This window comes from Perognathus longimembris, chromosome 1, assembly GCF_023159225.1.
Source record: "Perognathus longimembris pacificus isolate PPM17 chromosome 1, ASM2315922v1, whole genome shotgun sequence".
Taxonomy (NCBI): Eukaryota; Metazoa; Chordata; class Mammalia; order Rodentia; family Heteromyidae; genus Perognathus; species Perognathus longimembris.
Genome location: NC_063161.1, coordinates 129,519,302 through 129,534,889, shown reverse-complemented (window position 1 = coordinate 129,534,889; position 15,588 = coordinate 129,519,302). Strand labels below are relative to the sequence as shown.

At 41.0% G+C, this 15,588-nt stretch overlaps 1 protein-coding gene across 5 annotated transcripts in view; it reads right to left on the bottom strand.

The window, feature by feature from the left end:
- Positions 1–8,518, bottom strand: part of Ubap1 (ubiquitin associated protein 1) — a 53,830-nt gene extending 45,312 nt beyond the window's left edge. For 3 of the 5 annotated variants that reach the window (XM_048364791.1, XM_048364865.1, XM_048364704.1), the window contains exon 1: positions 8,284–8,492. The gene's annotated coding sequence lies outside the window, so the exon portion shown is untranslated. Of the gene's footprint in view, positions 1–7,885; positions 8,083–8,283 lie in introns of those variants that run through there. The other 2 variants (XM_048364548.1, XM_048364630.1) reach the window with 2 other exon arrangements.
- Between the last annotated feature and the right edge of the window lie 7,070 nt (positions 8,519–15,588).

The following is a 15,588-nucleotide window of genomic DNA, read 5'->3' as shown; positions in this document are numbered from 1 at the left end:
AGAAGCCAGGGGCAGTGCGCAGGCCCAGTTCAAGGCCCAGGGCTGGCACAACAACAAAAAAGGAATTAAGCTGCAAATGGCTCATCCCTATAATCCTAGCTGTTCAGGAGGCTGAGACTGAGGATTGAGGTTTAATGCTAGTCTGGGCAGAAAAGCCTATGAGATACTTATCTCCAATTAACCATCAAAAAAGTTAGAAGGGGGGGGCTGGGAATATGGCCTAGTGGTAGAGTGCTTGCCTCAGTACACATGAAGCCCTGGGTTCAATTCCTCAACACCACATATATAGAAAAAGTTGGAAGTGGTGCTGTGGCTCAAATGGTAGTGTGCTAGCTAGCCTTGAGCAAAAAGATACTCAAGGACAATGCCTAGGCCCTGAATTCAAGCCACAGTACTGGCAAAAAAATAAATGCATAAAAATAATTATATATCTATTTTAATGTGTACACAGTATGTAAAGATCTAATTTATAACTGCTAAAATGGGGAAGGATTATATAAAAACTGATTTTGACAGTAACAGTTAAATCAGTAACAGTTCAAACTAGATTATCAAAAATTTAAGATGTTAAACCAAGTACTAGTGGCTCATGCCTGTAAACCTAGATCCTTAGGAGGCCATATGCAATTCAAGGACCAATGTTCACAGCCAACCAAGGTAGACAAATCTGAGAGATTCTTATTCTGTCCAGGAAAAAGCCAAAAGTTGTGTGGCTCAGTGGAAGAATGCCAACCTTGAGCAAAAAAATGCCAAGCAAGAGCAGGAGACCCTCAATTCAAGCCCCAGGACTATATAAAAAGCAACAACACTCTAGTTTTTTTTTTTAATTCTTTTATTTTCTTTACTGTCAAAGTGATGTACAGAGGGGTTACAGTTTCACATGTAAGGCAATGAGTACATTTCTTTCTTTTTTTTTTTTTGTGGCCAGTCCTGGGCCTTGAACTCAGGGCCTGAGTACTGTCCCTGGCTTCCTTTTGCTCAAGGCTAGCACTCTACCACTTGAGCCACAGCGCCACTTCTGGCCATTTTCTATATATGTGGTGCTGGGGAATCAAACCCAGAGCTACATGTATACGAGGCAAGCGCTCTTGCCACTAGGCCATATTCCCAGCCCCAACACTCTAGTTTTATAACTACAAAAATAGCAGATTTGGGAATACCACATTATAAAAAAATACACTGAGTTTGTTAGAACAGCATATAGATGGATGATGAGCTCAATGGAAGAGTGCTTACCAAGTATGCTCAAAGCCCTGGGTTCAATCCCTAACACACAGAAAGGAGGAAGGGAGAACATGAAATATTATGCCTAGAAGCAAAGAACTTCTAAAATATGATACATAAAAAGATAAGCTACAAAAGACTGAAAAAACTAATTATAATTAGGAACTTATCTAACCAAAAGGCATAAATTTTTAAAAAATCATAAGTTGAAAGAGGCTATTTGTGACCCATAAAATAAAAATTGATATTAAAATTTTATAAACAGGGCCAGGAATAAGGCCTGGTGGTAGAGTTCTTCTTGCATACATGAAGCCCTGGGTTCAATTCCTCAGCACCACATATATAGAAAAAGACAGAAGTGGTGCTGTAGCTCAAGTGGTAGAGAGTGCTAGCCTTGAGCAAAAAGAAGACAGGGACAGTGCTCAGGCCCTGAGTTCAAGCCCCAGGACTGACCAAAAAAAAAAAAATATATATATATATATAAATTCTTAGGTGAATTTTTTCAAAGTGCTATGTGAAAATATCACCTGAAGCCTCCCTCATGCTATTCTAATTTTAAAATAAAGTGTATATGTGTGTGTGTGTATATATATATATGCATGGAATTTTTAATGAGGACAGGCAATTCAAATAAAGGTAGGCAAAAAATGAGCACACAATTCACCGAAGTACACAATGTCAATAAACAGAGGAAAATTCACTCAACTTCAAGAAATACTAAGAAAAACATAGCAGATACCATTTTAAATTCACCAAATTAAGGGGGGAAGGCTCATAATATCAAGTGTTGGGGAGGAAGTATAGCAGGCAAAACAGACACTGCTGGCTCTTGACTCAGTAACCACATGATTTATATTTACCAAGAGCCAATGACTCAAGCATTGAAGCGTTTGGTAAGAATAAAAAACTGACAATGACCAAGCCAGTTCTGAGTACACAGTAAATTACTGCCAAAAACAAATTTTGGTCCTTAGAGAGCAAGTCCAATTTGACTCAGCAATACAAAACAAAACAAAAAAAAACCTTAGTCTATCAAGTTTATCCTGTTTTTACACAAATATCTTGTTCATTTTGTGAAGTACAAAATATTTAGATATTTGGGGCTGGGAATATGGCCTAGTGGCAAGAGTGCTTGCCTGGTATACATGAGGCCCTGGGTTCAATTCCCCAGCACCACATATACAGAAAACGGCCAGAGGTGGCGCTGTGGCTCAGGTGGCAGAGTGCTAGCCTTGAGCAAAAAGAAGCCAGGGACGGTACGGTGCTCAGGCCCTGAGTCCAAGCCCCAGGACTGGCCCAAAAAAAAAAAAAATTTAGATATTTATTTCCTCCTAAAATAGATAATACCATATTTAACTAAACTTTTTATTAAAATAAATAAATTTCAATAAGTAATTTTCTTTTTTTTGGCCAGTCCTGGGCCTTGGACTCAGGGCCTGAGCACCATCCCTGGCTTCTTCCCGCTCAAGGCTAGCACTCTGCCACCTGAGCCACAGCGCCCCTTCTGTTTTCCATATATGTGGTGCTGGGGAATCGAACCCAGGGCCTCATGTATACCAGGCAAGCACTCTTGCCACTAGGCCATATTCCCAGCCCTCAAATAAGTAATTTTCATCCCAGTTATACTCCTACTTCATTGAAAACAAGTAGTTTTGTTTTTGTTTTCATCGGTCATAGGGCTTGAACTCTGGGCCTGGGTGCTGTCCCTGACAGCTCAACTCAAGGCTAATGCTCTACCACTTAAGCCACAGAGCCACTTTTGGTTTTCTGGTGGTTAATTGGGGATAAGAGTCTCATGGACTTTCCTGCTCCTGCTTGGAGTGGCGTTGAACCTGAACCTCAGTCCTCATATCTCAGCCTCCTGAGTAGCTAGGATTACAGGCGTGAGCCACCAGTGCCCTGCAAAAACAAGTAGTTTTAAATGTCATTATTTTGAAAGTAGTAATTTATACTTCATAGAAATTGGAACAGCCGGGCTGGGAATATGGCCTAGTGGCAAGAGTGGTTGCCTGGTATACATGAAGCCCTAGGTTCGATTCCTGAGCACCACATATATAGAAAATGGCCAGAAGTGGCACTGTGGCTCAAGTGGCAAAGTGCTAGCCTTGAGAACAAAAAAAAAAAAGCCAGGGACTGTGCTCTGGCCCTGAGTCCAAGCCCCAGGACTGGAAAAAAAAAAAAAAAAGAAAAGAAAAAAAGAAATTGGAACAGCCCTGTGACTACCTATCTAAAAGGGACAAAATCTAAAAGGGACATGAACATTTACATCTGACATATCTGAATTCAAAGTCTGCCATTTGAAAGGTATAATCTTAATTACTTCACCTCTCTAATCCTGTTCCTCAATATATAAAAAAGTATTCATGGGCTGGGGATATGGCCTAGTGGTAGAGTGCTTGCCTCACATACATGAAGCCCTGGGTTCGATTCCCCAGCACCACGTATATAGAAGAAAAAAAAAAGTCAGAAGTGGTGCTGTGGCTCAAGTGGTAGAGTGCTAGCCTTGAGCAAAAAGAAGCCAGGGACAGTGCTCAGGCCCTGAGTCCAAGCGCCAGGACTGGCCAAAAAAAAAGCATGCATATCTATTGAGGCATACTGTGGCCTGTAATCCTAACTATTCAGAAGGCTGAAAACTGAAGATCAGGGTTTGAAGCCAGCCCAGGTAAGTGCATGAAACTATCTTATCTCCAACTAACCACCGAAAAGTCAGTAACGACAGTGTGACTCAAGTGGCAAAGAGTTAAGCTTGAGCAAAAAAGTTCAAACCCCCAGACCTACCTCCCAACCTTACCCCCAACACACAAGCTTTGTAGCAAATTGTAAGGAGTAAGATAAAATAGCATGTAATATTCCTGGCTCACTAGTACACACCCAGTGTTAGTACTTTTAATAAATCTTGTTCCATTCACCTTTTTCAGGAGCTAGCAATTCTAAACAGGATCTACTGCATGCTAGCAAGCACTCTACTATGAGCTGAAATTTTCACTTAAAATTTCTAAAACCTAGCTGGGCCCTGGTGGCTCACGCCTGTAATCCTAGCAAGGAGGCTGAGATCTGAGGATTGTAGTTCGAAGCCAGCCTGAGCAGAAAAATCTCCTGAGACTCTTATTTCCAAATAACTACTCAAAAACTGGAAGTGGTGCTGTGGCTCCAAGTGGTAAAATGCTAGCCTTGAGTGACAGAGCTCAAGACAGCACCCAGGCTCTGAGTTCAAGACCCACGACCAACAACAACAACAAAAGATTCTACAGCCCAAAATTTAACTCCTGAATCACAAAATATTACTTACATTCAAATTGTTTCCCAATAGCACGAAAACTGCACAGTAGTGGTTCGAAAAAATGCACAATTTGCTTTCTATAACACAAAACTTTTCCTATAAGAAATTCTCAAAGTTGGGGCTAGGGATATGGCCTAGTGGCAAGAGCGCTTGCCTCTTATACTTGAAGCCCTGGGTTCGATTCCCCAGCACCATATATACAGAAAATGGCCAAAAGTGGCGCTGTGACTCAAGTGGCAGAGTGCTAGACTTTAGCAAAGAGAAGCCAGGGACAGTGCTCAGGCCCTGAGTCCAAGGCCCAGGACTGGCAAAAAAAAAAAGATTCTCACAGTCAAGTATCTTTGTTTGTTTTTACAGTAGAGTAGGAATTTATATACTATATGAGAAATAAAACCCAGATGTTTTCTAAGCTTCTTTATTCAGGTCAGAGACTTAACTAGAACTTGGTTCCTGATGCTTTCACTATTGGAGGGAAAAAGTTTATGCTTAAAAGGATCTACAGTTGCCAGGCATCACCTGTAATCCTGGCTACTAAGGAAGTGGAGATCTGAGGATCACAGTTCAAAGCCAGCCCAGGCAGGAAAGTCCATGGACTCTTCTCTCCAATTAACCACCAGAAGATCAGAAGTGGCATTGTGGCTCAAGTGGTAGAGCACTAGCCTTGAGCAGAAGAGCCCAGGAACAGTGCTGAGCCCCAGAGTTTAAGCCCCAAAACCGACAAAAAAAATAAAAAATAAAAATCTACACTTGAATAATCTTGATACATTCAACAATATAACAGAAAAAGTTCTGATTGATTAAAATGCTATGAAAATATTTTTAAAATTCAGTCACCAAATTAAACACCACTGTTCCTCATTTTATTTTATCTTATTTTTTTTATTTTATTTTTTTTGGGGGGGGCCAGTCCTGGGCCTTGGACTCAGGGCCTGAGCACTGTCCCTGGCTTATTTTTTGCTCAAGGATAGCACTCTGCCACTTGAGCCACAGCGCCACTTCTGGCCATTTTCTGTATATGTGGTGCTGGGGAATTGAACCCAAGTATACAAGGCAAGCACTCTTGCCACTAGGCCATATCCCCAGCCCTGTTCCTCATTTTAAATAACATAAGCAAGAGGATTGAAACCAGACCCTTATCTCCAATTAACCACCAGAAAACCAGAAGTGGCACTGTGGCTCAAAGTGGTAGAACACTAGCCTTGAGCAAAAGACCTCAGGAATAGAGCCCAGGCCCTGAGTTCAAGCCCCACAATTGAAAAAAAAAAAAAAAAAAGGATAAAAGAATCATAGAATAGACATTTGCCAACCAAAGATCTGTGCACTGACAGCCAATGATGACATCTGTCTACAGACTTACTTTATCTTATCAGGTTGTTAGTTTTCTTCAAAATAAAATGGGAAAAAAATCAGATATCAGACACATAGATAAAATACACCAAGATGAGGTAGGGAGTCTTAAATATTAAAAGAATAAAGGTCGGGGCTGGGGATATAGCCTAGTGGCAAGAGTGCCTGCCTCGGATACACGAGGCCCTAGGTTCGATTCCCCAGCACCACATATACAGAAAAACGGCCAGAAGCGGCGCTGTGGCTCAAGTGGCGGAGTGCTAGCCTTGAGCGGGAAGAAGCCAGGGACAGTGCTCAGGCCCGGAGTCCAAGGCCCAGGACTGGCCAAAAAAAAAAAATAAGAATAAAGGTCTCTCAAGCCTGTAATCCTAACTACTCAAGAGGCTGAGAACTGAAGATCAAGGTTTGAAGCCAGTCCAGGCAGTAATATCCATGAGAATTATCTCCAATTAACTACTAGAAAACCAGAGGTGAAACTGTGGCTCCTAGAGCCCTAGCCTTGAGCAAAAAAAGCTCAGGAACAGCACCCTGGTCCTGAGTTCATGCTCCATGACCTACATAGAGAGAGGGAGGGGGGGAGGGGGGGAGGGGGGAAGGGGGGGGGGAGGGAGGGAGGGAGGGAGGGAGGGAGGGAGGGAGGGAGGGAGGGAGGAAGATAAGGTTTTGTTTTGGTTTTATTCTAGTTCTTGGGCTTGAACTCAGAACCTGGGTACGGTCCCTGAGCTGCTTTTTGCTCAAGGCCAGCCCTTTACCACTTCAGCCACAGCACCACTTCTGGCTTTTTCTGTTTATGTGGTAAATGCTACATAAGCACTCTACCACTAAGACACATTCCATTCTTCTCCTTCTCCTTTTTCTTCTTCTTCTTCTTCTCCTCTTCCTCCTCCTCCCCCTCCTCCTCCTCCTCCTCCTCCTCTTCCTCTTCTTCCCCCCTCCCCCTCCCCCTCCTCCTCCTCCTTCATCATCATCTTTTTTTTTTTTTTTGCCAGTCCTGGGGCTTGAACTCAGGGCATGGGAGCTGTCCCTGAGCTCTTTTTGCTCAAGCCTAGCTCGGTACCACTTTCAGCCACAGCACCACTGAAGTTTTTATATATCACATACTTTAATTTTCTTCCTCTGCCTTCATTTCTAACTTTTTTTCCTAAGGAAAGTTAATGAGTTATCTGCTGTGTAATGATAGATACACTCACCAGAGAAACATTAATTTCTCCATTTCCATAATTAAAATGATTCAGTGGAACACACAGTAGGTATTTAATAAATAACAAAATGAATAACAAAATGAGCAGATGAGCAGTGAACAAAAACATCCACTTAAGTTACTATATACAGCATGTATCTTTTAAACTCTGTACGCTTCATGTTCTTTGCTGTAACAGTATACAAAAATACTATATGCTATAATGATATACAAAAACTTTCAGTTTAATACTTGGGACGTTAACCAGAAAGTACTATCATTAAAAACTAAATGCCTTCCCACCACCAAATCTGACAATATTCAACAGGAAGCACCCATCATATGAATCCAAAATTCTCAAACACTAAGAAGTGAGTAAAAAAGATAAAACTCTAGTCTGTGAGATCAGAACGATATATTTAATCAGAAAATTACCAAATCTGGTTTTGCAACACCCCCTCCTTGGAGAACTAAAAATGTCTCAAATGTCTTACATTTTTATTCTAGTTTCAGATAAAATCTGTTTTTGTGTAGTCTGGAAACAATGAGCCAACAACAGAAAGGTCAGAAATCACTGATATAAAAAAATCAAATAAATGATCTGCAAGTGCTTTCTCAAGAAAGACTTGGGGGCTGTATCTGAGGCTCAGGTGGACAGTCCAGGCAAGTCTCCACCCAGGAAGCAAACAAACAACAACAACAACAACAACAAAAGGAACGATTTACCCAGAGAAAGTCTCACAAAGCCGAAGAGCCCAAAGAGAACTCACCCCACCCTGGTCCATTCTCCGACCTCTCTGCCGTATCTCACTGCCTCAGGGAGAACTCAATCTACCCAGCACAACCAAGCTCACCCTCAACTCCCAGCACTCGGCTTCATGACAGAGCCCTGGGCGGCGGACCCCGAAAGCCGCTAGTTCCCACCGACGTCTCGCTCGCTCCCACGAGATAGGTGTCCCCGGCGCCGGTCGGTCGTCTGACAGCGCTCTTACTTCTCTTAAGCCGAACTCATCTTCCCTCCTCCCTTCTGCCCTCCGCCCCTTGAACTCCGTCCCGTCACGCTGACCCTTTTCCCAGAATCCTCCCCAAGTCAGTCAGGCCCCCTTTCTCCCTCCCACCTCCCGGCTCCAGCCATCCCGCGGGGCCTTGAGCCTCATTCCTACCCCAAGGCCTCTCTCACGGCGACCCGGTACCGTCCCCTTTCCCAACTCCGCCCCTCTTCCCCCTCCAGCCCCCGAGAGGCCCCCCTCACCTAAACGCCGTTGCCGTCCCAAAAGCTGAAAGGTACTGGCGCGGGAAAGCCTCCGAGGTCCTGTTCCCGCTGAGTTCCAGAAGACCCTAGGGAGAGCGAACGCCCACTCTTCCAATTCTACCAGCCCCGGGCCAGGCCGTCACCGCAGCCACCGCCAGTACCACAGCCGCCATGTTGAGGCCCTACTTCCCTCCTCCTCTCCTCGCCGCCCCGCCCCTTTGGGCGTCTGACGTCAAGACGCTGCGCCCCACCCGCCGGGACCAATGGGAGGAGCTGACGGTGACGTAACTAATTCCTCTCCCACAGCTGAACAACTCCTACCACCTGCAGCCTTGCCATTAAAATGGGAACCTCGCTAAACCTAGGATCTCTGCGAGGGTTCCGAAGAGGGTGGCACTCGACGTTAAGGATTCAGGTATAGGAGCGACACCCAAAGCTTTGAACTGCAAAGGGACACACAGAGACTGAGCAGCGTGTCATGTTTGGAAATTAGGATGCCTGACTTCTGTTCCCAGGTCAGCAAAGTGATAAAAATCACACCCTCTCTAGGACTCATTTTGTCCTATATAGATGAGGATATTGAAAGAGGATCTCTAAAATGTCTCTTCAGTTTCGACATTCAACATGTTGAAACCAGGTAATCCAAACCCAAACCCTCCGTGTTATTTGAGATTTCTGCTGGAATTAGGTACATGGAAGATTTGTAACTGAATTAGATGAATATTTGTTCTCAAAAGTTCGTACTCAGTGGGGGAATTCGAAGCATGAATCTTCAACTGTAGAAAAAGCCAAATGGTGATCGTGGTGTAACAGGCGCTGGAGATCAAATTCAGTAACTCAGGCTTGCTAGACAAAGCTCTTTTACCACTGAACGGCTCATATTCACCTCACATCTAGTGTTTGGTAAACGTCCTAAACCAAGCTCTGGCAGTTTAGGCCTGTAATCTTAGGTACTCAACAGGCTGAGATCTGAAGATCAAGCCTAGTACTAGCAAAAATAAGTAAGTAACCCTGGGTCTGGGGATGTGGCCTAGTGGCAAGAGTGCTTGCCTTGTATATATGAAGCCCTGGGTTCGATTCCCCAGCACCATATATGTAGAAAATGGCCAGAAGTGACCCTATGGCACAAAAAGAAGCCAGAGACAGGCTCAGGCCCTGAGTCCAAGGCCCAGGACTGGCAAAAAAGAAAGAAAAAAGTAAGTAATCCTAAATTTACTAGAGGAATTAGGAAAGAATTACATATCTAGATAAAGGATGTATACACTGCCATATCTATTCTCAAGACTTATCTTTTCTCTGGAATTATTTTCAGAACTCAATTGTTTTAAGGATTTTGATTTTTACTTTGAATAAGCCGAAAGCCATGCAAGAGTTGTCACAAGAGAAGGAACATGATCTTTTTTCAAAATTAGGATATATTAGTTGTAGAAGGAGAGTTTCTTTGTGACATGTATACAGTATAACATGATATCACACTCTCTTACGGCAGTCCTAACTAAAATAATTTCAACAGGGTTTATTTTCCTATTTCCAAACATGCAGACAAACTACTTCCACCAGATCATATTCACCCTCTTCATCCTTCTTCATTAGCCCTCCATGTTTCTGTTGGTACACATTTCCCATGGTACCACATTTTCTTTATTCAGGTGTTATTGAGCAGCTCAGATGGTTCTACAATTTGGCTCTTAGGAGCAATGCTTTAATAAACATAAGTATGCAGACATCTCTTTTGTGTGAGCCAGTTCATTAAAATTAATTAGCCTCCCATGTTAAGAGAAACACAAATACGCCAATTATCTTTCATCCTATCTTTGAATCAACAGATACTTGATAAAATAGTTGTCCTTTTAACTAATATTTACCCTTTTCCTAATTCTAACCCTATCCCCAACAAGAGTACTCATGCTAACCCTAACCCTAATTATACTGAACCCTCATATTAATAGCAATACTGAATTTCACATTCATCCTAACTTTTACTCACCTTTTAGTTTCAAAATTTATTTTCAGTTTGACCCTAAGGGTTCCATTTCCCTAACCCTAACTCTAGACAGAAACCTAACCCTAACCCTAACCCTGATCCAAATGGTGACTCAACCATAAAATTAACAAAATTTTTTCGAGTTTTGATTCACCCTGATACTTCACTCATAATTTTTAAAATAAGCTTGTTTTCCCTAAATCCTACAGATTTCTGAACCATACACTTAATGTGAACCATTACATCCAACACCCCCAATCCTGATATTATGAAAAATACTGAACTTTCTAATCATTCCAACTTTAACTGAATTCCTAGAACCTAGTTAGAAATTTACCTAAGTTCTGAACCATAACCCTATCCCTATTCCTAACTAAAATCCTAACTCTAAATTAAACCATCCCTAAAGCTTACACTTCAATAATCCTAAGCCTAACCTGAACTGGAAAACTAAACCTAACTCTAACCCTAATCACCCTCCAATGCTAAAAGGAAGACAAATACACCAGTTTTCATTCACCATACCTTAGAGTTAACTGATACTTGATGAAATAGGTTGCCGTATTACCCAATACTTACCCTTTTCCTAATTTTAACCCCAAATCCAACTGGAGCATTAAGGCTAAACCTAACTCTAATTGTCCCTGAATCTAAATATTAACAGCAATACTGTATTTCACATTCATACTACATTTTGCTCAACAGTGTCCCAAACAATTTTTTTTCAGTTTGACCCTAAGGGTTCCATTTCCCTAAGCCTAACCCTAACCCTGGCCGAAACCTAACCTAAATGTTGGTCCAAATGGGGGTGCACAATCCTCAACTTAAGAAAAAGTACTCAAGTTCTGATTCATCCTGCTACTCCACTACTACTTCTTGAAAGAAGTTGCAGTATGCCCTAAAGCCTACGTCTCCTGACTGTATGCCTTAAGCATCCTTTTAACTAATGTGAACCAGTACATCCATTGACATCAAATCCTGATGTCATAAAAAATGCTGTAGTTTCTATTCATACTAATGACTCAAGTTTCTTTAACTTCTATCACCTTTAACAAACATTACCCTATCCCTACAACTACCCAGAATCATAACTCTAAAATTAACCTTAATAAACCCCTAATAGTAAATGTAAGAAAAATACACATTTACTTTAATTTTAATTGTTAATAGGTAATTCACCCTTACCGTATCCCTATACCTGACTGGCATCCTAACTCTATGTATTTTATTTCTAGTTGTTCATAGAAAACCCAGTGTTACCCAAAAGCATATCCTTCCTTAACCCTAGCCCTAGTCTGAACTAGAAAAAAAAAAAAAAACTAACCCTAATGAGCCTCAAATGCTAAAAGGAACAGAAATACATTAGTTTTCTTTCATTCTGACCTGGAATTGTGGTACTTGTTAAAATAGGTTGCAGTTTTACCCATTATCTTACCCTAAGCTTAGCCCTGAACCTAATAAAAAACCTAACCCTAATTGTCCTGAAGGGTAAAAGTAAGGAAAATATTGTCATTTCTTTGAAATTTCACATATATTTTACTTCTATTTGTTAGTAGAAAACTCAGTATTACCTGAAAGCTTAAGCATCCCTAACACTAACCCTACCCTGAACTAGAAACCCTAATGGCCCTAGAAGGCTAAAAGGAACAAAAATACACTAATTTTCTTTCATCCTGATCTGGAACCAACTGTTACTTGATAAAATGGTTGCAGTTTAGCACAATATCTTACCCTTTTCTATGAATAACTCTACCCTTAAACCTAGTCAGAAACTTTACCCTAATGATCCTGAAGAGTTAAAGTAAGGATAATAATTTAATTACTTTTAAATTTCACATGTATTTTACTTCTAGTTATTCAAAGAAAACCGTAGTTTTACCGTACAGCTTACACTTCCCTAACCCTAACCCCAGCACCAACCAGAAAATTAACCCTAACCCTGATGATCCTCAAAGGCTAAAAGAAACAGGAATACACTCATTTTCTTTCATGTTGACTGTGGAATCAGCTGCTACTTGTTACATAGGTTGCAGTTTTACTTAATATCTTTCTCTTTTTCTAACCCTGCCCCTACCCTTAAACCTAATTGGAAACCTAATCTTAATGATGAGTAAAAGTAAAGAAAATAATGACATTTCCTTTAAATTTCACATGTGCTTTACTTCTAATTGTTTGTATAAACCCTCAGTTTTACCCTAAAAATTACCTTTCCCTAACCTAGCCTAGCCTCTACTAGGAAACTAACCCTACCCCTAAACCTAATGACCCTCATATGCAAAAAACTAATATAGTAGTTTTCTCTCATCCTGACCTGGAATCAACTGGTACTTGTTAAAATAGGTTGCAGTTTTGCCCAGTATTTATTATTTCCCTAGTTCTAACCCTATCCCCAACTGGAGCACTCAGGCTAACCCTAACCCTGCTTATCCCCCAAATCAGATATTAGCATCAATAGTCTATTTCACATTCATGCTACCTTTTAGTAGGCTTGTAGTTCCAAATTTTATTTTCATTTTGACTCTACCTAAGGGTTCCATTTCCCCAATCCTAACTCTAACCCCTTCCAGAAACCTATTCCTAACCCCAACCTTGTCCAAATGAAAAATATCTGGATATTTTTGTTCCTTTAGCATTAGAGAGTAATTAGTGTGAGTGTTAGGTGTAGATTTCTAGTTGAGGTTAGTGTTAGGGTTATAAAAGGAGATGCTTTGGTGGAAACCAAGTTTTCTACTGACAATTAGAAGTAAAATAAATGTGAAATTTAATCCAAAAATGCAGTGCTTTTCTTACATTTACTATTCAAGATTAATTGCTCTTAAATTTAGAATAATTTCCCCTTAGTTTTAGAAATAATATTACAGTTAGGAAGTAGATTAAATGCTAAGCAAATCTGAAAATTACTTTACATTCTAGGACTTAAGGGAAAGTTAACATCAATAGACATTACAGCGTTTTTCAGAACATCTGGATTGGAGGTCAATGGACATAATAGTTCATATTAGGGGGAAAGATAGCTTTAGATTTTGGGACATAAATCTGTAGGATTAGGGCGAACTGCAATTTAAGAAGTATGAGTGGGCTGGGGATATAGCCTAGTGGCAAGAGTGCCTGCCTCGGATACACGAGGCCCTAGGTTCGATTCCCCAGCACCACATATACAGAAAACGGCCAGAAGCGGCGCTGTGGCTCAAGTGGCGGAGTGCTAGCCTTGAGCGGGAAGAAGCCAGGGACAGTGCTCAGGCCCGGAGTCCAAGGCCCAGGATTGGCCAAAAAAAAAAAAAAAGAAGTATGAGTGACTATCAGGATTAATAAGAACTCATGTATCTTTTGTTAATTTTAATTGGGCCACCATTAGGATCAGGGTTAGGATTAGGTTGCCAGCTGGGGTTAGTTAGGGTTAGGGAAATGGAACCCTTAAGGTCAAATGGAAAATAAATTTTGGAACTACAAGTTGAGTAAAAAGAGATCTGTGATACAGTATTGCTGTTAAGATTAGGATTGGGGTACAATTAGGGTTAGGGTTAACCTGAGTGCTCCAGCTGGGGGTTAGGATTAGATTTAGGAAGAGTAAACATTGGGTAAAATAGCAACATATTTTAACAAGTATCAGTTGATATGAAAGAAAATTGGAGTATTTGTGTTACATTAAGCATTTGAGGCTTAGGTTTAGTTTTCTAGTTCAGGTTAAGGTTAGGATTATGAAAGCGTAAGCTTTAGGGTAAAAACAAGTTTTCTACTAACAATTAGGAGTAAAATACATGTGAAATTTAATAGAAAGTATAGTATTTTCCTTACATTTAATATTCAGGTTTAATTAGGATTAAGTTTAAAATTAGGTTTCCAGTTAGGAATAGTGTTATGGTTAGGAAAAGGATTACATGTTAAGTAAATCTGAAACATTTTAAGTTCTAGGCATTCAGGTAAATTTAGCATCAATTGAAACTATATTGTTTTTCATCAAGATTGAAGGTCAGTGGATTTAATGGGAAATTAATTTAATTTAGGGGAAAGGTAGCTTTAGAATTAGGACAAGGAAATCCATAGGATTAAAGGCAAGCCACAACATATTTCCAGAAATACAAGTAGAATATTAATATGAATCAAAACGCAAGGATTTTTTTGTTGCTGTTAATATTAGGGTTGGCCCATCATTAGGATCAGGGTTAGGTTTAATTTTCTGGCCCTGATAAGGCTTGGGAAAATCTAACCCATAGGGGCAAATGAAAATAAATTTTGGAACTGCAAGGTGAGTAAAAGTTATTGAAAAAAGTTGCAGTTTGCCCTAAATCCTACCCTAAGTCTAAAGCTATTTTTTTTCCTAATGTGAACCATTATACCCATTGATCCATTGACTTCAGATCCTGATATTATAAAAAATACTTTTTTTTTTGTACTAGAGACTGAGGTGCCAGACTTTGAAGTCAGGCCCCACCACGTGAACCCCATTTTAGAATCGAACCCTGAGCCAATTAGATTTGTACCTGTGTTCTAATCTTGCTTGCACAGCTGATTGTTGTAACCTTGTTCTTTGCCTTTATAAGCCCTGTGTAATCACAGCTCGGGGCTTCCTCCTAACCTCCGCTGTGTCGGTGGGTAGGACGAGGCCCGAGTTGGCAGCTCGTTAAATAAAGCCTTGCCTTGCTTTTGCATTTCGGAGTGTCTGAATCTCGGTGGTCTTCTTGGGGGTGGTCTTGCAACTTGGCACAACATTTGGGGTTTCGTCCGGGATAGCCCCAGAGACCCCGAGATCCCAGACTCCGAAGGTAAGAAAACAGCCCTGTTCATTTGTCTTGTCCTGTAATGTGCCTGTTTGTTTGTCTTGCTTTTGCTTATTTCTTGAAGGGGTTGTCGAAGCAGATGTACTTACTTGACAATCCTGGTGAGACCGGGGGATGTCCCAGACTCTTCACCCTTAAAGGGGGATCTCTGGAGCCCCGCTTTCAACTTGAATTCACTCTTTCTGCATCCTTGCAGGGGGATGTGTGGGCCAACTTGGGAAATCTCCAGTTTTTCTTGTTCTTGATCTTGCCTATGTTTTTTTCCTTCTGTATTAATTGTTTTGGTTTCTTTTCTTTTGTAGCCTTTTGGACTAAACATCTGATCAGAGCTATGGGTAACGTTCTATCTTGGGGTCCTCCATCTAGCCCCCTAGATTTGACTCTAGTTCACTGGAAGGAGATCAAGGAGATAGCTCAGAACCGAGGTGTGGCCCTTAAGAAGGAAAAGTGGATTACCCTGTGCAAGTCAGAATGGCCCACCCTTGAGAGAGTTAATTGGCCACCTGAGGGAAGCTTTGACATCATTAAGATCAGTACCTTACA